This window comes from Camelus ferus, chromosome 25, assembly GCF_009834535.1.
Source record: "Camelus ferus isolate YT-003-E chromosome 25, BCGSAC_Cfer_1.0, whole genome shotgun sequence".
Classification (NCBI taxonomy): domain Eukaryota; kingdom Metazoa; phylum Chordata; class Mammalia; order Artiodactyla; family Camelidae; genus Camelus; species Camelus ferus.
In genome coordinates, this window is record NC_045720.1 from 28,681,585 (window position 1) to 28,704,410 (window position 22,826).

Below are 22,826 nucleotides of genomic sequence, written 5' to 3' on the forward strand. Positions count from 1 at the left end.
GCCTGGCCTGGCCTGGCCTGGGGCGGTGGCAGTGGATGGAGACGGAAAAGAACTAATTCAATAGGTATTCTTGAGGCATCTGTGCAGAAGATGGTGGCAACCTGCCTCTGTGGGTGAGCCGAGTAGGTGCTCTGAAAGATCCACCCTACTATCATGATCAAACAGCTAGCGAACCAAATGACCTCTAAACAAACCAGATGACCTCTAAACAAACCATGACCTCTAAAATCCTTCCCAACTCGCATCTGATATGGAATAGTAGTGACACCTATGCAGCGATTAATAGTTATGCCCCATTTCCACGTACATGGTCTTATTTGATCCTCATAGCAACCGTATGGGAGATATATATTTTTTTCCTATTTTAAAAATTAGAAAATTCCAGCTTGGAAAGTTTATTTATTTATTTTTAATTGAAGTATAGTTGATTTACAATGTTGTGTTACTATCTGGTACAGCAAAGTGATTCAGTTATACATATATATAGTCTTTTTCATATTCTTTTCCATTATGGATTATTACAGGATATTAAATATAGTCCCCTGCACTATACAGTAAGACCTTGTTGTTTAGCTATTTTATATATAGTAGTTTGTATCTGGTAATCCTAAACTCCTAATTTATCCCTCCCCGCTCCTTCCCCTTTGGTAACCATAAGTTTGTTTTCTATGTTTATGAGTCTATTTCTGTTTGATAAATAAGTTCATTTGTATTGTATTTTAGATTTCACATATAAATCATATATGATATTTGTCTTTGTCTGACTGACTTCATTAGTACAATAATCTCTAGGTCCATCCATGTTGCTACAAATGGCATTATTTCATTCTTTTTTATGGCTGAGTAGTATTCCATTGCCACATCTTTATCTAGTCATCTATTGATGGACATTTAGGTTGCTTCCATGTGTAATGGTGCTGCTATGAACACTGGGGTGCATGTATCTTTTCAAATTAGAGTTTTCTCCAGATACATGCCCGGGAGTGGGATTGTTGGATCATATGGTAAGTCTATTGTTAGTTTTTAAAGGAATCTCCATACTATTTTTCATAGTGGCTTCAGCAAATTAATTCCCACCAACAGTGTAAGAAGGTTCCCTTTTCTCCATACCATCTCCAACATTTATCATTTGTGGACATTTTAATGATGGCCATTCTGATCTGTGTGAGGTGATACCTCATTGTGGTTTTGATTTGCATTTCTCTAGTGATTAGCAATATTAAGCATCTTTTCATGTGCCTGTTGGCCATCTGTGTGTCTTCTTTGGAGAAATGTCTATTTAGGTCTTCTGCCCATTTTTGGATTGGGTTGTTTGGTTTTTTGTTATTGAATTGTATGAGTTGTTTGTATATTCTGGAAATTAAGCCCTTGTCAGTCACATCATTTGCAAATATTTTCTCCCATTCCATAGGTTGAAATGCATAGGTTGTCTTTTCATTTTGTTTATGATTTCCTTTTCTGTGCAAAAGCTTTAAGTTTAATTAGGTCCCATTTATTTTTGCTTTTATTTCTGTTCAGGCTTAGAGAGTTTAAGTGATTAATTCAAATACTAATCAAACCCAGTGGATTTCAAACAGGGTTCAAATGCAGGTCTTCTAACTCAAGAACCCACCCATTTTCTCTCTCATGAGAGCAGAGAGCTTTTCTGAGCAAAAGTGCCAAGGAGATCATAAAGTTGAGATGAATAAAATCAATGCTATTATTTTAAAATAAATAAACATTCCATGTTATTAAATTGATAAAAGTATAGTTATAGCAACAGCTATATTTCAGCACTTACTATGCGCCAGGGACTGATCAAAGCACCAAGTATATAATCATGTTTGGTTTTCACAAGAACCCAGAAAGGTAGGTACTATTATTATCTCTGTATTATATGTGGAGAAACTGTAGAACAGAAGGTAAGTATATTGCCCAAGTTTACACAGGTGACACTCGAGTCCTCACTTTAACCTTTGGGGCTAGTTGGCCTTCCAAGAGAGAACAAATACGCCTTTGCGATCGCATGCATAGAAAGCTTCTGAAACTCCATCTAGGGAAGAGGGCTAGAGACTAGAATGGGAGGGAGGGACACCAACTTTCATTGTCTGTCCTTTAACATCACTTGAATTTTTCACACCATAGAGATTGAGATTGCTAGCTAGCCCCCAATATCTATTCTCCTCTTCTTCCCTTAGTTATAGAAATTCTGAGTTTTAGCTGGGCCTGTGGGAGCCCAACTAGAAATTACATTTCCCAGTCTCCCCTGTACTAGGTATGGCCATGTGACTAAGTTCTACCCAGTGGAATGAGGACAGAAGGAACATGTACAAATTCTGGGCTATGCCCTTAAAAGGAATGGATAAAGGTTGCCCTTGCCTTTTCTCCATTCTGGACTACTGGGATGCAGACATGATGGTAGGAGCTGGAGCAGCCATCTTAGACCCAGAGACAGAATCAATATATTGAGGATAAGAGAGCTGCCTTACCAACTCTGGGCAGCCTACTTCCGGACCTCTACCTGAAATAAAAACAAATCTCTGTCTAATTTAAACCACTATCCTTGTAGGTCTCTTTTTAACAAAAGTTTCTTCTGTACTTTAACAGCTACATGCATATATTTCTTTTTTCAATGAAAAAAGTAGTTTAAAAAATATCATGATGTAGGGAACACAGCCTGAATTTTATATTTGAACAATTATTCAGTGGAGTGGCAGCTCTTCAGGGGTGGAAAAAGCCCTTATTTGTAGGATTTTCCAGTTTTCCTGGTGTCAGTATTCCTCCAGGGTTGATTTCAAGCTGCCAACTTGCGGTCGTTGAGTGAAGAGTTGGGAAGAGATGCACAGTTGCTCTTGAGAGGTGTTATAGGCCACCTCCAGCACACCCTGTGCTTACCCCTGTAAGCTCTGAGAAAATGCTTTAAATACTGAGTGCAACAAACTGTGGACATGATCTTATAGGATTCCCAGGAGCCTCTAGGACAGATGATTTAGGAAGATATTTTTTAAAGGAGTTTTTTTTTTTTTTTTTTAAACCTGTGAGACATTGCTCAGATTAGATAACCTTATAAAACATTAAGGATATTTAATTTCACTTATCAAACCATGGGTTTGACTCCATATGTTTCATACTTATCATTATAATAGTACTTTGCAAAGATGAAAGCTAGAAATGAATGTTGGGAACACGCAGTCATTCAACAGGCATTTATCTTACCTTCTAGAAGGCCAGGGAAAGAGAGAAGTTAAATATGGCCTCTGTCCTTGAAACGATGATGGCTTTTACATGCAGTGTCTGGAAATGAAGCTCCATTTCTGTCGTGTTAAGACTTACGATGGTTACACCAAAGAAGACAATTTCTCTCCCTCCAAAAACAGGAAGTAAAATGAAGTCTTTCTTATTAGTGGTTTAATTCAATTTAACGTAAATTAAATTCCTCTCATCACAAAGAGCGTCGTCAGGCTCTAGCAAGAGCATACTCCACAGGCGGAAGTGGGGACCAGGGGTACCTTTGGGAAGGGCTGACCACACAGAGCATTCACCACGGTTACGGCATTTTAAAATCCGAAGGACAGTGAGATTTCAATAAGAAATGCTCAAAACTTGTGGGGCTTCAAAAGTTGAATAACCCTTTCCATGAGGAAAAATGGTGGAAGCCTTATTGCCTCACCAGGTCACATAGATGAACTCCCAAGGATCTGAGTCCATCAACAGCAGCTTGTCAAATTTCCACAAACCTTTCCCCCACAGACCAATGTTAAAAGTATATATCTATGTGAAACCAGCTAAAGAAATGCAATATCCAGGTCTGAATTCTTCTTTTACTTGAAGTAGTCATCTATACCTAGAGCTTGCTTTATTTAGGACTGGATCAGTATTTAAGCCATGGCTCTGACAACAAGATCTAGTTAGGACCGTATTCAAACATCAGCTGAGATCCACATGGACAAATGAACTCAGGATCACTGTTGCATCTGGAAGGGTAGGAGCCACTTCTGTCTCTCAGAGCCCCATAGAAAGGAAAGAAGAAGTATATTGGGCCCCAGGATGTCTCACTACTGGTGTCCGGTGTCGTGGCAGGGGTCACTAGTGGCCCCGAGTAAGTCCACCTGCCAGATGGCTGGATAGCCTACGGGGCTCTCTTGGGTTTATCTTCTTGGCTGCAAGCCTCCTAGCTCCCGCCCAGACTTGCATCCAGACCTGTGGGGTGTTGCCTGAGCTGCCAGATTCCACCCTAAGCAGAGGCTCTTCACCACTGGTAACATCCAACTAGTCAGCAATGAGCTTCCGGGCAATTCTTTCAAGAGACTAGATGGATACCTGGAGCCAGACTTTATCAGACTTACTGAAGTTTGACCCTTATAAACAGTACAGTTTCCAGAGTTTTCTGCCTTGCAGGTGGTTGAAAACTGAACTCTATCTGCCAAGTTCTGAGTCCAGCTTTGAAAGTGTTTATCCTCCACCACCTGCTCCAGAGCACGAGGTGAGTAAGTGGCCAAGGCTCATGGGCCGGGTGTGTGTGGGGCTGCCGGACACCCCAGAGTCATGTGACTGCACAGATGGCCACCAGCCTCGCTTCTAGGCTTTTAGCTCCTGACAGTTTCCAACGTGGCTCCTCTGACAGGTTGTGGCTTTGGATGATATAGGGGACTGTGTTTTCTTGTACCTACCGCCGCCAGGAAAGCACTACATCTTATGTGCCTCTATAACACTGTTCTTCAGAGTTCTCTGAGGCTAAAGTGCAAGGACAATGATAAAACAAACTCGAAGTACAAATGGTGAGCCTGAACTCTAGTCAGCAGAAAGTTTCCTGTGCCTTCTAAATGCAACGCATTCTTCCAGGAAGTGTGATGCAGGCAGCGGGGGTGGGGGGTGGGGGGTAGGGGGAGTGGGGGTAAAAGAGAAAATATAAAGACGTGAAACAGGGTACAAAGTCAAAATAGGGTCCTGCTTTCATGCAGTGGTGGGGGGGGGGCAGATCTGAAGCATGGGCTTCCTGTGTCTCTCCTCCCTGCGAAGTTTGCTCACCCCAACTCTGTCCAAAGTATTTAGGGTAAACCACATTTGTGAGTAAACCATGTAAAACTGCCATTTTTCCAGTCAAAAAGGTAGAATGTCAGCAACTTCATTTGGTTCAACCTAATAATCATTCTCTCAAAGCACTATATCTATATGACGCTGTTTTCAGTCTGTCATTTGTACAATTAGGTATTTACATGCCCTTTTCCTCCACTTGATTACAAAGCTCCTTGAGAGCATCTCCAGGGAGTACTGCACCTTACACACAGAAGGGGAACAAACGAATGGGAAAATACGTGTGTGTGTGTGTGTGTGTGTGTGTGTGTGTGTGTTTCCAAGCAGTGTGCTGGTGTTGAGGATGAAAAGCTGAACCAATCAGGGCTCTGGTGATACCCAGGATGAGCTTGGGTGTCAGTGAGACACAGAAAATCCCAGGGATTCTCAGCAGTGGTACTACAGACACTTTGGATCATGGAGCCTCTGTTGAGGGGGCAGCTGTGCTGTGCATTGTAGAATGCTCAGGCAGCATCCCTGGCCACTACCAGCTCCATGCCAGCGGTATACCCCCATCCCACCCCACCCAACCATGACAATAAAATGTCTCTAAACGTGGCCAGATGTCCCCTGAAGAACAAAGTCAACCCCCACTGAGAACCACTGCCACAGATGAGCTAAGGCGGCAGGATGCCAGTGTGGCAGTTCGGAGAAAAACTTCCCTGGTATAGGTCTTGAATGACAAGTAGGAACTAGCAAAGTAAAGCAAGGCAGAGGCCACTGCTCCAGTCAAGACACAGCGGCTTACCCATGCTGTACCTTGACCAGGCTCAGGTGTGACCCGCACATAAATGAAAGGCAATGACTTCACACAAAAAGATCAGCCTACATACTCGGTCTTTGAAAGGTAGATTCCACCAAGTCTTTGTTTCTGTTATAACTTTCTTTCTGTGAATTCCTCTCCCTTCAGCAATGCTTGGTCCAAACACAGGACCTTGATGAATTAAGTGAGGTCACTCAGAACAGTTTTACTGCTTGTGTAGAAGGAACACCGAGAGCTGCAATACTGCTATCTTCTTTTGGCAAGGTACTTTTCTGGGCTTTTTCCTCTCTACTTTGTTCTTTTTGCATTAATTTTTAAAAGGTGCTTTAATGAGACGTTAAATACGTATAAAAGAATATTCAGCATGCACGCTCACAGAGTACCAATGAAGCATGGACCCTCTATGCTGCCATGGATGTAGACTATCACTACCGTCTTTGAAGCTCACTGTGTGCTCCCTCTGATATCATTCCCCTCTCTACCCCTAGAGGAGAAAGTGTTTGTGTTCACATTTATTCATTCAACAAACATTTAACTGAACACCCCACTATGCTATGGGCCAGGCTCTGGGCCATGAAGCAGTGAATAGAACAAAACCTTCCCCTCTCTCACTTAAGGCACTTTCACATCAGCCGATCAATTTAATTTGATGTTCTCATTATCCCAATGAGATACCTACATGCAACTAACAATTACTCTTTCCCTTGCCCCCTTCACAGATGAGGAAATAGAGGCTCAGACTGTTGACTTCTCCCAAGTCCCAGGTCACTAAGTGGCAGAACTGGAGCAAGAAGCCCAGTGGTTGCCTCCCTCCCATCCACCTCCTTCCATTGCTCCACAGGCCTGCCTCTCCCCTTCCCTCCGTTCCCCTCCTCGCCTGACAGCAGATTCACCCCTACCAAATGCCTAGCTCTGCGACTGAAGCGAGGCATTAGCAGAGCAGGCAAATGGGCAGCATCCAGAGATCCTTAATGGCCCTGCCAGAGTCAGGATGAACCAGATGGTGTATTGGGGCAGGGGGAGAAGTCTGTGCAGTGGAGCAGACCCCAGAAGGGAAGTCTTGTCCCCAGGCATTTAGGTCCAGATCAGCTCCCCATTTCCAGCTGTGCCATGTCATACAAACAAGCCATCTTTTTTCCTTTTTCATTTGATAGAAAAAAGATGGTTATTTGTGGTCGGTTTATTGGTTAATTAAGTTGGATAAACTTGGGGCCCACTTATTTATGACTCAGTTTCTACTTTACTTTTCGGTAATCTTTGACAAAGACCTTACTGCAAACAAAAATACTGCTGAGATGTGGCTTCCATTTAGTATAGCAACTCTGATCAGTTGGCAGTAACTATCTAGGGTGGTGTCTTGAGAAGACTTGAGGGCCATAACAGATTAGTGATCATTCACTGGAGAATGAATTGGGAGTCCTTATGTCACGTATTTTTTTAACCTGGATGTAGCTATGACAGCTAAGGTTGACCAAGCACCAATGAAGGCCTCAGACCAGAAAGCTCCATGGTCCCCAGTAGCTGGCCTATCTCTCAGTGAGTGAATCGCATACTCTAAGGGAGGCAAAGATCTGGTCCTTGGTTCCTGCCCCTTTCAAATAAGGGTATAGCATGAGAGGAAAGTGCCAGCTCCAGAACCAGATGTGACCTCTAGTGACACATTTGGTCTCTGCCCCCAGTTCCTGACACAGGGCTCCTGAATCCCTAGGAGTTTCCTGGGTGACAGGAACATCATTTGTTCTAATGGGGTGATGCTTGGTGGGCTCCTGAGTGGCTTCAGGATGGGGCTGGTCACCAGAAAGACCAAGTCATGATTAGAAATGGGGAGTTTTCAACACCCCCCCCATTTCTCTGGGGAAGGGGAAGGACTGGAGATGAATTAATAATGGATCATGGCCACATGGTGAAGCCTCCATGAAGATCCCTGAACTATGTGGCTTAGAGAGCTTCCAGGTTGGTGAGCATGTCCATGCTCTGGGAGGGTGACGCACCCCAGCTCCATGGGTGCAAAAGCTCCTGTTCTTGGGACACTTCCAGACCCCAGAGTATGTACCTCTTCATCTGGCTATTTGTCTGTATCCTTTATTATGTCCTCCATGGTAAACCAGTAAATATATGTAAGTTCTATGAGCAGTTTTAACAGATTCTCAAAGCTGAAGAGGGGTCATGAGAATCCTTGATTCATACCTGGTTGGTGAGAAGTACAGGTGACAACCTGGGACTTGTGATTGGCATCTGATGTGGGACTTGAGTGGGACTGAGTCCATACCCTGTGAGGTCTGTGCTAACTCCAAGCAGTTAGTGTCAGAATTGAATTTAATTGTAAGACACCCAGTTGGTGTCTACTGAGAACTGGAGATTTGCTAGATGTGGAAAAACCCACACACCTGGTATCAGAAGTCTGAGGAGTTGAGGAAAACAGGAATTTTCCTTGAGCTCTGCTTGGTCCATCAATTCACTCCACGAACATTTATTGCAAGCTCTTCTGTGCCAGGTGCTGTACTGGTCACTGGGGATCCAAAGGCAATCAAACAGAGACCCTGTCCTCTGGGAATTCACTGTCTGGTGGGTAATACAGATATGAAATAAATAGTAACACTACAGTGGAGTGAGGGCTGTGGTAAGGGAAATGCAGGATTCTACTGGAGCCTGTGAACGTGAATGGTCAGGAGAGGATGGCTGCCATGGCCTTGGGGGCAGAGAAAATTGTGCAGTGAGCCACGGAAGTTCTCCCTCCCTGAAATGTTTTGCTGGGACTGTTTTGTGACCTGTCGATGCTTGATGATACTAGGAAAGCAGTTGGGGGCCAGACTCATGGCCCCTTGACATCAACAGACAGTATATGTACCCAGGGCCGCTATATGCAGGTTGTGATCTGCCCAAAAGCACCCAGATAAAAAGGAAAAGCTGCAGGAAGGAAGGGGTGACTTTTACTAATGCTTCCCAAAGAGGGCATCTTCTTCTCATCTGCCCAACACGCAGTATTTGCCCGCAGAGAATCCAGGGGGATCATATTTTTCAGTTACCCTGCAATCATGGAAGGCAGGACTGACTGAGCTGCCTCTAACTGCTTTCATGGTGTCTACACAGCTTAACATCCCATGTACATTTCTTTGGATCTGAATGGAAGGTGAATTCCCAACTCTTGCTCTACTTTGGACACAGGAAGTGTTTCTTGACTGGTCAGTCAGGGTTCACTCAGGGAGCAGGAGCCCCTGTGAGTTCTGAGATGAGGGATTTATTCTAGGAGTTAGACCTGACTCACCTCTGGGAAGGAGTTGGGGAGGTGAAGGCCTAGGGGGCACTGGAGGGTCAGAGAAAGAGCCACCAAGCAGCCAGTCGGACAAGCTAAGGAGACCCCATCACTGAGAAGGGATCGCAGAGAAGCCTGAGGGAGGGCTCTGTAGGGGGTGGGGTACTGGGGGCGGGGCCGTGTGCCCTGTGCAGGTCCCTCCTCTGGGGGTCCATCTGAGGGAGGGTCTGGAGCTGCTGTTTGTTCTAGAGCCAGCAGTCGAGAGAGGAGTGGACTGGCTGAAGGAGAGGGCGGAGAAGCTGGAACCCGTCACCCCTATGTCTGCCTGTCACCGCACTTAACCCTGACCGCCTTCTGAGAGTAATGGCCGCCCCTTCATATCCATCTTCCAGATCTTGTACGAGTTCCTCCTTTGGCCGATTCTAACTCAGCGTTACAGGGAAGGGGATCTGGGAAAGGTACTTCCGTTTTAGAAAAGTCGGTGGGTGAGGGCAGAATAAAGAAACAAACACTGCAGAGTCCTAGATCAAAGCACCGCAGGTTCTGAGACGTGTGTGTAGGAGAACTGCTTGAGGAGCTGCTGAAAAGACAGATTTGGAGCTTCATTTCTCAAGATTCCAAGGTGGAATCTGGGCGCCTGTTTTTGTTTGTTTTTTGTTTTATTGAAGCAGAACTGATTTACAATGTTGTGTTTGTTTCTGGTATAACAAGCTCTGTAGGTGATACTGATGCACACGAAATCTCAAAAACCACAGTCCCCAACCTTCCAAGCAGATAAATAATTTATTAATCAATTCAACTCCAATGGCCTGCTGTTGGAAGTCCTTGAACAATTACCTGCCATTTTGGGGCCCTGGAACGGTGACCCAACATTACCCCAAGTTCCCTCTTGAGCTGGATTTTGACGAGTCCTCCACCTCCCTGCTTGGATCTTCCAACAGCAGATTTTTAATCCACTCCTGAACTCTGAGGGAGCTGGGTGTGCCTGGATGGCAGAAGAATCTCACTCTGATGCTGCCAAGGAGCTAATGGATTGGGAAAGCCAAAGTGTGCTCCACCCTGCAAACTGGGTTTACTGGTAACTGACAAAATTGACATCTCATTCAGATGATCACTATTAAACAGTATGCACCCGACACCCCAAAGTGTATGGGCATCTGGGCAGGGCACTATGTGAAGCAAGTGAAAATGGCAGGTGCTTGCCCTAGAGGTCAGGCAGGACCAGATTTACAGACCCTCCTATGTTCCTTATTTGTCCTGATGCTCTCAGACCCTGCCCCCGGCCACCTGCCTACACACCACTTCCACCCTGGCTCCAAGAAAACTTTTGACCCAGCTGCCAAAGCTACCAGCAATGCCAGCCTCTAGCTCCTTGGGGAGGCAAGGGAGGCAACCTGATAAATCTCAAAGGAGGATGAGACAGGGCCTGGAGCGGCCCAGCTAAGGTGCAAGGCTGAGCTGAGAGATCTCCCCGCAGAGCTGCATAGGGTCAGAGTCAAGGCGAGCATGCCCCACCTCCAGACTGCCCCCTTCCCACAGCTGCCTCTTCTGCCTTTGTGAATGGAATCGCAAAGAAACTGAAGCACATTCAAAATTCCTTTCTCCTTCTGTCTTCTCCCCTAGTATCAGTCAGTTTTATTAGTACTGACGGGACAAATCAGTGGGCCAGGGATCCATATGCATTAACATGACTCGATTACTCAGGGACCTTGTCAATGATGCAGACTGCTGAGTTTCACCCTCAAGGAACCTGACTTAATAGGTGACACTGGGAAGCTGCATTTTAAACAGGTGCCAAGAGGGATTCCCATGCAGATGGTCAAGGACAAGATTCTGGAAAACACTGCGCTAGGCAGAATGCTTGTGGAGGTGGGGTGAGGAAGAGGGAGAGGCAGACCAGAACAAGACTTCACAGTCTGGGCTGGATTGGGGGGTGGGCGCAGATAGCTCAGTGGTAGAACGTGTGCTTAGCGTGCAGGAGGTTCTGAGTTCAATCCCCAGTACATCATTAAAAAAAAAAGATTTTACAGTCTAGTTAGGAAGGCAGATGGCACAGAATGAAGGAGACTTAAGGAAAGGCAACATGCAGAGTCCCACAAAGACCCTGGGAGAAGGGAGAGTTTGCTTAGATCCAGTTCTCTCTGTTTTGTTCATGGCTGCATCCGCAGCACCTAGGGCTGGGGCTAGGGGTGAGACAAGCGAGGCACTTGGGCACCAAATTGAAGGAGGTGCTCACTCTCAGGTGCCGGCCCTGCTCTTGCATGACCCCAGAGGGAGCGCCTGCTTAAATTTTATACCTTAGCCACCTCGCCACTTCACCCTCCTCATGGCCCCGGAACCTACAACCAAGCCTGGTGCATAGTAGGTGCTCTGTAAATATTTGCTGGGTGAATGAATGAGTCTCTTTAATAGACATTTACTGAGTGCAAACCATTACCACTAAGCGTGGGCAATGAGTGTTGGGGTAGGTCCAGGAGAAAACGACAGCCTAGAAATGAACTGGACACAGATCTAGCTCTGAAGAAGTTTACGTCAATGAGCAGGCTGGGAAATAAAAAATGCAAGGGAGTGAAGGCTGGTGGAAAGGGGAGAGCTTGGGGGAGGAGAGAGGGGGTCTCATCCATCTCTGCTGGACCACATGCTCTGTGAGAGCCGTGACCCCGCCTCTTCTGACACACCCCCGTTTCCAGTACAACACAGGCACAGGGTGGGCACTTTATATATATTAATCTGAATTAATGGCAAGAGACGTTCCAGGGCTACACCCCTGTGTGTTGTGCAGCTTTATAGTTGAATCTGAGTCCAGATAAGCAGTTGCCTAGAATTAGCTGAGGTTAATAACAAAGGCTTCCTAACGATCCAGCCCGGCAGCTCCCACATTCGGTTGATTATCAAAACCCCTTAAGGTGTGTTTGGAAAATACTGACTCCCAGGCCCCACCCCAGGGAGGCCAAATCAGGATCTGTATGGTGGGGCTCAGGCATCTGTATCTGAGCTTGCTGGGTACAGGACAACTCATGAGCACCCATGCCTGGGAACCACTGCTCTAATCAGGAGTAAAGACCCCAGCTTCTTGCGAGCACATGGTGGGCCCAGCCTCCAGGAATGGCCACAGCCCTCACACACACCCCCAATTTTTTATTGCAGTAGAACAGCCATAACATAAAATTTACCATCTTAATCAGTTTTAAGTGTACAGTTCAGTGGTATTAAGTACACTCATAATATTGTACAACCATCATCACCCTCCATCTCCAGAACTCTTTTCATCTTGCAAAACTGAAACTCTGCACCCATTAAACAGTGGCTCCCCATTTCCCCCTCCTCCTAGCCCCCGGCAACCACCGTTCTACTCTCTGTCTGGGTGATTTTGACTACTGTGGGTACCTGGTACCTTAGCCCATTCAGGAAAAAATATCATGGACTGAATGGCTTAAACAACAAACATTTATTTCCTCACAGTTCTAGAGGCTAGGAGGTCCAAAATCAAGATGCCTATAGGTTAGGTATCCAGTGTGCACCACTTCCTGGCTCCTAGAGGGCTGTCTTCTGCTGAGTCTGCACACGGTGGAAGGGGTAAGGGAGCTTCCTAGGGTCTCCTTTTTAAGGGCACTAATCCCATTCATCACCTCCTAAGACCATCACATTGGAGGTTAGGTTCTCAACATGTGGAGTTTGAGAGGACACATTCAGTCCATAGCATTCATACAGCATGGAATTGTGACTAACTTATTTCACTTAGCATCATGTCCAGTTTCATTCATGTTGTAGCATATATCAGCGCTTTCTTCCTTGTAGAGAATAACACTCCACTGTGTTTATGTACCACATTTTGCTTATCTGTTCAACTTGGGTTGCTTCCACATTTTAGCTACTAGGAATAATGCTGCTATGGGTATGGCGTTACAAACATGTTCTTGAGACCCTGCTTTCAACTCTTTTGGGTACTTACCCAAAGAGGAATGGCTGGATCATACAGTAAATCCTTTTTTAATTTTATGAGGAACCACTATACTACTTTCCACAGCAGCTGCACCATCTTACATCCCCAGCAGTGGTGTTCCCTTTTCTTCACAACCCCAAAACATGGTTTTATTGTTTGTGTGTTTGTGTTCGGATTTCAGCCATCCGAAGGGGTGTGAGACGGCATCTGATTGCAGTTTTAATTTGCATTTCCCTAATGATTGGTGACATTGGGCATTTTTCCATGTGCTTATTGGCCGTTTGTATATCTCCTTTGGAGAAATATCTATTCAAGTCCTCTGCTCATTTTTCAATCAGGTATTTTTTGTTGTTGAGTTTCATAAGTTCTCTATATATTCTAGATATCAATCTGTTATCAGATATGTGATTTGCAAATTTTTTTCCCATTCTTTGGTTTGCCTTTTAATTCTTTTGATAGTGTCCTTTGATGCACAAAAATTATAATTTTCACAGAGTCTAATTTTTTTCTCTCATTGCCTGTGCCTTTTGTGTCATATCCAAGAACTCATTGCCAGACCCAATGTGTGTGACTTGTTTTTAAACTCCTTTCTGTGTGCCTCAGTTTCCTGTACAAAGAGAGGGCGCGGGTAGCTTGAATTAAGCTAAGGGAGATAAACATGACAACTGAGACCAGAGCCCAGTGCAATAGCATTTAGTCGTTATCATGTGCACTTTTCCAGCAACACACCCAGCTTCTCAGTTTCCTTTTCTCACCCCTAACAAAGCTTCCTGGATGCTCAGGAGACTTTGAGGGGAGCACTGAACCTTAGCTTCCATCTGGGACCCAACAATGGTGTTTAGAAACCTGACTTGAGTGTAGTGTCAGTTTTATTGCTGTTTTCTCTCAAACGCAGTCATAACCCCTGCCCCGGCTCCTTGCTGAGTCCTCTTCCAGCATCCCTGCTCTCCATGCCCTGCACCCATGGTGGGGGTAGCTGGGACATTTAGAGGTGTCCCACACATGACTTTGGGAAGGTCTAAAGCTGTGGACCCACAGGGGCAACCTCCGCAGGCCTTGAGTGCCTTCACTAGGGGAGGAGGGCACCATCCTTCACATTACTCTTTCAGGCTGATTCTTTTCCCCAGGGAGGTGATGGGGAAACAGCCGGGCAAAGAAAAACCCTGGAACTCCCAAAGCTGGAAGCATGCTTCAACTTAAAAACCAAGGAGACTAAAAGATAACCTCCCCGCTCTAACACTGTCCACCCGCCTCCCCCATCTGTGCCCTGGGACATGGAGCGAGGCTGCTTCTCCCACTGGATCAAGCATCTTCTACTCCTGAGAGGGAGGGGTTGGCCAGAAGGTGGCTGCTGAAACACAAGTGCCTTCTCTTAAAGAACGTCTGCTTTAGAAAGACGTCAGTTGTCAAAATGAATCGATTCGGAAGCACAACCCATGCAGGATCTCAAGCTATAAGCAGTGGTAGGAAGGATGCCTGGGTCAGACCCTGGAAGTGGAAATAACAACCTTGCAGCCCTTCTTTATCACATTCTTGTTAGCAGGTTTAGGCCTCCTTTATGCAATTGTCTTGGGGTAAAAAAACAAACAAACGAAAAACAGAAAAACCCCTTTGTTTTGGACGATTATACAAACAATTTTTATAAGTGACTTATTGGCCTGTGTTTAACCTTTATTTAGTTGGTCCTAATTTACTTTATTAATCGATGCTCAATTCCAGGAAAAGCACTGGCTCAAGGCTTACAGGATGCTGGAAAAGTGATGACAGGGTGTAAAGATACAGCAGGAAGATTCTCCCTGCAGTTCAGGTGATCAGGGGCTTTAAATATATGAAGGGCATCCACACAGAAAAGGAGTTAGATTTGTCTCGGGGTGAGAGCCCCACAATGGCAGAACTGGGATTAGTGGGGTGGAAGCTACAGGAAGACATGTCCACTTGGCACAAGGAAACATTTTTGAACAATTATAATTATTTTAAAATAAAAATGAAGTGCCCCAGGAGGTGCCGAGCACCTGAGCACTGAAAGTATCAAATTAGAGGGCCGAGGGGTCACTTGTCAGGATGCTGGGAGGCATTTGAGCTGATGTCCAAGGAGGTCCAACTTAGGTCTAGGATTCTGTGATGACTATTGGGACTCGAAAGCTATATACACAGAGTTACCTTCTGTCTGGGGTCAGGGAAATGCTTCTCAGACAGGACTAAGGAGAAAGGATTTCCACATGTGAAGACCTGTTACAGAAAACATTATTTCAACAGGTAGCTAACAAAATAGAGCATGCACATGAACTTAATTACAAAATGGCGATGGTGTTACACATGTTGGGGCTGCGGTAAATACTGAGCCAATATAGGAATGTGCTTGGAACAGAGTCTTGTTAAGTGTTCAAGATTATTATTAGTATTTAATACATAAAAACTAGCTAGTCAATTTTTTTTCTGTGAACACAGTCATAAGATGCTTACAGAAATGACTAGGAATCTATGAAAATTGCCCGTGGTTGAGTAGGAGGAGGTAGGGTTTTGAGTTTAGAAACTAAAACTTGGATAATGTGCCCACTTCTCCAATCACAGGAGAGAGTAACATTGTCAGTAATGCCATTCAAATACAAAAACAGGAACTTGTGTTAACTAGCATACACTTTACAGCGTACGTTTACCTCTTGTGTATATATATGGAGACATACGGCATAAGTATTTATATGTATATTTATAACCACTCTAATTCCTTGAAGTTAGGAAGTTGAGCAGTAAAAATACTCTCTACTAAACCGATAACTTAAAAAATTGGTCCCTACTAAAGCATTACTTCTCAGCTAATAATACTCTTCTGTGATAGGGCTTTAAAAGTCCAAGTTAAGTGAAAGATGTTATGATTTATAATTTTGTCAGAAAATGTATGCTGAGAAAAATCACAGGTAACTCATTCTTTAAGAATTAGAGCATATTTGCAATTATATCTGAGACTTGTTAAATCTAAGAAAACATGTTTTAATATCATTTAGTTCATTTTTCAATATGAAGTTCCAATCAGACTTCTGCCCCTACTGACTGCAAAACCGTGATTCCCTGTTTAAGTGAATTCACACTAAATGTCCTTGCCTGGTAGTAATTATCTTCAGATATGGGAAGAGGAAGGGAGAGTGAGCAATCACCAGCGAACTTTCTCTAGGGTTGCTTAATTCTTTAGCTAAGCAGCAATGGGAGACAAACAGATCCACTGTCCTTTCTTTTAAGTCTTGTGAAATGGAAGGAGAATGACATTTCCTCTTACTAGAGCAGGCCCTAGAAAGTTACCTGGGTTCTTGTACCAGGCTTTTGCTGGAAGAGTTTGTGCGGTGCCTTTGAAGCAGAGAGCAACATTCAGATCAGATTCTTCAAGACACTTCAGAGCTCAAACCTCACCTTTACTTTCGATTACCATTTGAATGGATTCTTAGAATTTCAGAGCTAGGAAACCATTTCAGAAAATGGTCTCTTGGGGTCAAACTTGTGTTTCAGTCAAATCTGAAGGCAACTCCCTCATTTAATAGGTAAGGAAACTGAAGAGAAAGTGAGTAAATGACTTTCCCCAGAGCACACTGGTGATTAACGGCTTGACTGGAACCAAAACCCAAGTCTCCTGAGTCTAGAACTTGGTTCTCAACCTTGGCTGCACACTGGAACCACCCAAGGAACTTCAAAATCGGATGTTCCTGATCCTACTGTTCCTACTGACGTCTGGCTCCCACCTCCAGAGATGCTAACTTAACTGATCTTGGGTGCAGCTGGAATGGGCATTTTGAAGCCTTCCCCGGGTGATTCTAACATGCAAACCAAGTTAAGATTCACTGATCTTTCCTAATTTTTGCTCTTACAAAAGGACCTATATTACTTTCCAATATAGTTCTTCTTTCTATCCATTTTTCCCTCCCAATTAATACGACTCCTTCTCTAGTGTTGCCATATCCCAATAATTATATTAAAGCCCAATGCCAGAAAAGGTGGGCCTGTGTGACCACAGGCAGCAGCCAGTGGGCGGAGGAGGGTGGGAGGGCTGAGGACAGGGTGGGCTGATTCAGAAGGTGTAGAAAACCACAGAGCAGCGGGCACCTAGTCCACCCAGCCTTCTTGCACTGGACAGATGGATTTTAAAGCCGAATGTACCAATGCCACACACCCAAATTTAAGTTTCAATATTCTCCATATGCTCGGGTTTTGAATTCTTTCCTGGAGCAGCAGGCAGCAGAAACCAACCACCTCGAGTCCCAGCAGACAACAAATGTCTTTTGGAACTGAAAACTGCCGGCTGCCGTGGTGATGGGAACATGAAGCCAGGCCCTGGACAAACCCATTTCACCACCTATTTGTTCTTCCCTCAGCTGTGAGAGGGTCTTTTCATTGCACTTAGTTGGATGTGTAAAAACGAATGTTGGATCCTGTCCTAGAAGGGAAGCAGTGAAAAGTAAATTTAAAAATTAATCTACAAAGAGAAAAGCCTGTTCCAGAAGCCCATGCCCTCATGCTGGGCTTGTATCCACGTGGGTCTTAACAACGAGGGAACTCACCCCACCCCCAGGGGTACTATTATCAGGGCCTCAAATCTCGCAAGAAGTTCTGGCCCCACCTCCTGGAGAATGTGCCAATCAGAGCAGGCCGCTGTAGTCCGAATTAGACTGGAGGACTCCCATGATGCTCTGGCACAGGGCAGACACTTCCTCCCAGGCAGATAATGGAGTGGAGCTCCATGTTCCCACCACTTGGAAAGAGGAAGTGCAAGCTTTCCCATGAACAACCAGCCCTGCAAACACCCGACCCTGCTGCTCTTGTGCACGCCAGATCTGGTTGCACGGAAGGTAGCTTCTATTTTTCTGAAAGGTACGAGACCCCAGCTGTGAATACCTACTCCTTTCCTGCAAAGGCTTTCCACCTCAGTGTTTCACACGATTCTCCTTTCCTTCCCAAAGCGTGGGAACCCAAGAGTTCACTTTAATGATGCCCAAGCCCTCTTTTTAGTTTTACTAACCATTTCTGGAAATACATTGAAGGAAGGGATGGTACTTTATGCCTCTGGACACAAGAGCTGGAGCGACTCTTTCCTTGTTAATTGTGTATTAATTTTGTGTCCTATTCTAGGACCATCAGACAAAGCACTTTGAAACTACTGTCAATTAAAGTTTTGAATTAGATGTAAACTAGTTAGAGGCCAGGTTGCTCCACTGTTTGGTTTAGGGGGCTGGGGAATGCATTTCTAAAACATTGTTAAAGAGGGGCTTCTTATGTGATTAATTTTGGGCAGTGGATGCAGGCAAATAAGGTTCCCACTCTCAATTTGCTTACAGTCTAATGGAGAACAGAAATACTTGGATTATAGATGACTCTGCTTTGTGGTGTGTCCTACAGGAGAGAGATCCTCAACTGAGTGACTTCCTTAGGTTCTCTGTCAAATCAGTGGTGTCACCAAAGCTGGGGAAAGCAAACCCCCTGATCTCACATATCATAACACATCTTTGGATAACATTGTCCACATTACATTGAGACCCAGCTCCTGTCTGCTAGGGGCGTATTGAAGGTGAGTGTAGCAAGAAGCCAAAATGAAAAGAAGTTGACTGCAGCCAAAAAGACATCAAAGAGAGGAAGTCCATGATCTGTGGTGAAGCAGCAGTGAGGAAGATGGCACCGGAAACGGGGAGTTAAATTTGGGTTAGGTCATGTAGGGTTGGATTGTGAAGGCTTTTCTGCATCTGATAGAGGAAAGTTTGGTGGTGGTGGGGGGGAGGTTGTTTTGCTTTTATCTTTTTTTCCCCCTAGGTGAAGAAATTTGAATGAAAAACTCAAATTTTCAAGCACGTCATCATGCAGGCACATAATGCAAGGTTCTCTTATTTTACTTTTTACCTCCAAACCCTAATTATATTCTTTTTGTTCCCGTAACACTTACTCTGATATGTTCAATATATCTTTAGATCTGCAAGCATACCTTTTTCAAAAGGTATATTACTTTTATGTGGCTGTGTCTTTACAGAAATGATAATGTGCTATAAATCTTGTTCTATTTCCTGTGTTTTTCCCTCAGTGCTAGGTTTCTAAGATCCATCAGTGATGCTATGTACATCTGGTTGGCATTTCTTACTGCTATTTAGTTTTTAACAGTGCACATCTGCCAAATTTTACTAATAACCCCTTTCTCTAATGATAGGCACCTAGGCTGCCTCCAACATCCAGCTATCCCGAGAAACCCCATGATAAACATCCTTATGGACCTGTGAGAGAATTTCCTTGTAGTATATATTCTGGAGTTTTTCAACAGGTCATAGGACAGTCCCTGCCTAATCTCAACAATGGCCAGATTGCTTTTCTGAGAGATGGTACCTTCTGAGAGAGTTGACAGTCCCTCCTCCAACAGTGTCCCAGATTCCGTCTTCCACATTCTCAGTTGTGCCATTATCTCCCTTCTGATACGGGTCATTCTTAAACATTCTAAGACAGAAGCTTAGAGTAGATGCAACAGGTCATAATGAGCTATCTAAAGCTCTTCACCTATGAGTGCCTTGAGAAAGGGAATGCTTTAGAAGAATTGTTTAAGGTTGAATGATTTGACTCGCAAAACCAAAGATGCAGCATATATGCATTCTCTGGGAAGTTTGGGAGATATTTAGCATTACAAATGCAAAATATTTTCTACATATACTTCTTTCTTTGTTCAAATATCCTGTTCAGGAATTGTTCCCACTCCCTATGTTTGGTTAGTTTGTGCTGATCTGGCCTGAAGCATGCTTTGAATTGGTCATGGCCAGTCTTCACCATGGCCAGCAGCGGTAGGCAGGGAAGGGGAGGTGGGGCTGCAAGACCAGAATATCTTGCTGAGCAGAATCCTGGCCACACTTGATAAGTTGTGCCTCCCTCCCTATCTTCAGCTGTCATCCTCCTTGTGTGAGAGGATTGGACAGAACATTGAAGCGACACTAAGTAATAACAAGGAACATTTGTAGAGTACTCGCTACTCAAAGAATGGTCCTCAGATCAGCAGCTTAGATATTACCTGGGATGCTGCTTGTTAGAAATGCAGAATTTTGGTGCCTACCCCAGTCCTACTGAATCAGAGTCTGCCTTTAGCAAGATTCCCCAAGGGATTCTATACTCTTCAGGGTTTGAAAAGCACTGCTTCAGTCTTAGCCAAAAGTTTTCACATGGATTGTGGTATTTAAACTTTTTCCAACACCCTGATCTCCTTGGGTATAGATATTATGTAACTCCCGTGTTACAGTTGAGGAAACTGAGGTTGGGCAGGTTAAAGTGACTAGCCCAAAGATACCCAGAAGAGCCAGTGCAGCCAGATCTTCAGACTCTGCCACTGCTTCTCAAGGTCATACTTTATTTGTATTCCCTTCTCTCCATGTTCCATGTTTCCTCATTCCAAAAACACCCAGGAAGAGCCCATTTCAGAGCCAAACAAAAGTGAACTGGTGGTGAAGCTTCCGAGTCTGGTGGTCCTCGGGAGGCAAATTGCCTGCTGAGACCAAGAAGCACTCACTGTTGTTCAGCCTCAATCTTCCTGCTTCACTGCAACTTCGAGTTAGGAGGGGCAGCTAGATCTTCACTGAGTGTGAGGTGGTGGAGGTCTTAGTGGGTCCCTCCCTTGAGTGAAGTCTATCAGGTTCCATTTTTCCTTCTTAAAGACAGGTTAAACAGGGGTGCTTAATCTGGAGTTCCTCAGACCCTCCACCCCCAACCAAGACATTTGTGTATAGAATTCAGGAGTCTGCGAACTTAGCATTTTCTTCACCAAAACTACATGGAGGAAACACAAACCAAGCAGCATCAGCAGGGCCTGTGACTGATGGAATCACTAATAGAATCACAGATATTTCCAAATCGAATTGCAACTGTTACACATTTCAAAGTCTCTTTTATCCTCATCATGACTTCAGTATTACTTCGGTTATTAGACTTACACTAGACCCTGTTACTGAGTGTGCTCATAAAAGGCACTATATTGCTAAATTATAATTTTTAAATATTTTGATAGCTGTATATCAATATAATGGTTTCCTTTCTAATCTTACAAATTTCATTTTATGAACTTAAAGACATTATTCTGAGAAGGAGCTCGTAGGCTTTATTAAACTGTAAAAGGACCATGTCAGATTCTGGATGCTTTATCACATCTTCCAGTCTGTTCTTGGCCAGTTGGGTCACCCCCTTATATTTGTTTGATATCTGTTATTGATAGCAACATAGCACTTAAAACCAAAAGGGCCTACGTATTTGCTTCTTGGGGTGAAATGAAGGACTTCCTGAGAAGACTGTATGCCAGTGCAGTCAGGCTTCATGGAAGTGGTGGTTGAAGAACCTCAGGGGAGAACATTTACGACCCTTGCCCTTCTTCTAGAAGATCTCAACTTTCAGAAGATTTCAGGTAACAATGCCATGCCACACGCTGGACAGAGAGACCATTAACCGCAGCTTTCTCTAGTGCTTACCCTCCTGCAGGTGTATGTTATAATCTTGATTATAATTCACAAGGAAGCTGGAAGACGTTTGGCCTTTGAAAAGGAACACCTCTCCTTCCATAGCCATGATACTAGATAAGATTGCCAGGATTCTGAAGTCTGAAGAGATGAAAGTTAGTAACTGGCACTATCCAGAGAAAATGGAAGGTCATACTTGTAAGTAAGCTGTAAGAACTCGGGCATTATTGATGTGCAGAGAGATGTCCATGATTAAGTTAATAAGCAAAACAGCAGGTTACAGAGTAGCATATTTTATTACAGAGAGAGGAGGGGAAGTGAGAAGGCAGGGCAGAGAAAAAGAGTCTGGAAAATATATAACAAAATGTTAATAGTGGTTGATTCTGGGTAGTGGGATTACAGGAGATTGTCTTTTTATTCTTGTATTTTTTTATGATCAGCACATACAACTTTTGTTTAAAAAAAACCAACTTGGGGCAATAAGGCCATTTTCATTTTGTAAGACTTAGAATGTTAAACAGCTTTATTTTACTGCTAGTTGGAACCTTGCAGAACCACATAACCACTTAACTAGCTTCACACTTCCTGGGAAGATAAAAAAGAGCAGAATGGAGAGTAGAAAAATTTAATTCTTTACCAAAAAAAAATCCTAATGTAAAGTATTATAATAAACAATGGACTTTATATAATGGGTTACATTAGGCCCCCATATTCCTAGTGAACCAGGCAATAGCTGGTGCGTAGCAGGCACTGGATCAAGGTGAACTCCTTTCCTTCCTAGTACAGATTCATTTCCATCTCAGAGCGCTAGGTAGAGTGCTGGGGGCTGGGGTAGGAGCAGGAGTGGGGTCCTGGGAAGAAGGTTCTTCCAGATCTACATATTTCCTACTTCTCCAGTTAAAACAAAAATTATTTCTTATTCCAATTTTTCTAATCAGTTTTTCTAGTCCTGCTTCCTGGGGCTTTCTCTCAGCTGGTTTGCTCCATTTATTGTTCATGATTCTGTGGGTCAGAAATTCAAGTAGAGCCTCTTTCTTCCCCAGGCTGTGTCAGCTAGACCTGCTCGACTGGGCTGGAGGATCCCAGGTGGCCCTGCTGTGGAGTCTTGGTCCTGGCTGTCAGTTGGGAGGCCTTGGTCTCCACGTGGTCATTCTTCTTTCAGAGGTTCTCTCGTTATTCAGTAGGTTAGCCTAGTCTAAGCTCCTCTGCCTAGTGGCTGATTTCCAAGAGAGTGAAAAATGGGAAACTTCAAAGGCTTCTTAAAACCAGGGCATGAAGTCCCACAGCACCGTCCAGGCTTCTGTTAGCCAAAGCCAGTCATGAGTCACAGGGCCAGCCTAGAATCAAGGGTTGGGGAAGCAGACTTCA